Genomic DNA, 1,633 nt, shown 5'->3' with positions numbered 1-1,633 from the left:
GGCAGAGAAGCGGTATGGTGACGCTAATAATGGCGTCATCGCCGCTCACCATCTTGGTGGAGTCCTCAAAGTTTTGGAGGATGGTACATAGGTCGGACATCCATCTCCACTCCTCAGGTGTTATGTGTGGAGTTTGACCCATTTCCCGATGGCTTAGGTGATGCAGGTACTCAACAACTGCCCTCTTCTGCTCACATATCCTGATCAACATGTGCAGAGTTGAATTCCAATGCGTGGGGACATCACACACCAGTCTGTGAGCCGGAAGATGCAAATGACGCTGAAAGCCGGCAAGGCCGGCTGAAGCAGTAGGTGACTTTCGAAAATGTGCAGACAGGCGGCGAACTTTTACCAGCAGATCAGACAGCTCTGGGTATGAGTTTAGAAACCGCTGAACCACGAGGTTGAGCACATGGGCCACGCATGGAACATGTGTCAGCTGGCCTCGCCTCAAAGCCGCCACCAGGTTCCGGCCATTGTCACACACAACCTTTCCTGGCTTTAGGTTCAGAGGTGTGAGCCAGTGATCTGCATGCTGTTTTAGAGCTGTCCACACCTCTTCTGCATTGTGGGGTTTGTCACCTATGCAGATTAGCTGCAGCACAGCCTGTTGCCGCTTCGCCGAGGCAGTGCTGCAGTGCTTCCAGCTTGGGACTGGTGTGGAGGGTAAAGTGGATGAGGATGCGCAGGAGGAGGAGGAGGCTGAAGAGCATGACATTCCGGAGCTGTAGAGTGTGGGTGAAACCCTGACTGAGGTAGGGCCTGCAAACCTTGGTGTGGGAAGGACTTGTTCCATTCCTCGCTCAAACTGGGTCCCAGCTGGGCTGGGCTGGGTCCCTACCCGGCTGGGTAGGGCGTTGTGGGGGGTTTGTCTATCTCCGTTTGAGGTGAGTTTGTTTAAGTTAGCCTTTTCTTTGGCGTTTTTTGGAGCCCTGCGGGTTGGGGAGTTGGTATCGCCCAGTAAGGCGTTCCCCGGGGGCTTGGATTGGGGTGACATTATGTCAGTGGAAAACGGAGTTGAATTTTGGATTAGGAAATCGAAAACTGATCAGAGAGGTGTGGGTAGACTAGTCCGTTTGGGGATGGTTGTGGCATCTGATATGTGCCCGTTCAAGTGTCTCGGGAATTTTCAACAGATCCGTCCGAAGGTGGATGGCCCCTTATTACATATATCTTTTTATCGAGATACCAATTTGTGAGTGTTTTTAGGGCATGTTTGAAGTCGTTGGGGTTAGATCCGAAGTCTTTCGGATTGGGGCAGCGACGGAGGCCTCTATATGCGGCCTACCGGAGGAGACAGTTAAGCAGATTGGTAGGTGGAAGTCGCAGCGCTTTAAGTCGTATGTACGTCCCCAGGTGGTTGTTGGCAATTGAGGGGAAAAGGGGGGGGGTATTAGGGTATTAGGGTAGCAATGGGGGGGGTGAGAGTGTGTGTTTTTTGTCAATTTGGTTTGGTGAGGCAATAAAATGGTGTCGTCTGTACATTTTGTATTGCAGAAGCACCCCCCCTTCCTTCCCTGGTCTGGATCCTTGGCCACTCTTATGTGTATTGGGGAGCCCGACGAGCGGACGCGAGATGGAACTGGAGACAGCTAGGTTTTGAGAAGGACCTGGCTCTCGTGCGATGGCTCGG

The sequence above is a fragment of the Anomaloglossus baeobatrachus genome, unplaced genomic scaffold, assembly GCF_048569485.1.
Source record: "Anomaloglossus baeobatrachus isolate aAnoBae1 unplaced genomic scaffold, aAnoBae1.hap1 Scaffold_789, whole genome shotgun sequence".
Taxonomy (NCBI): Eukaryota; Metazoa; Chordata; class Amphibia; order Anura; family Aromobatidae; genus Anomaloglossus; species Anomaloglossus baeobatrachus.
The sequence above is the reverse complement of the archived record's forward strand: the minus strand, read 5'-3'. Positions refer to the sequence as shown.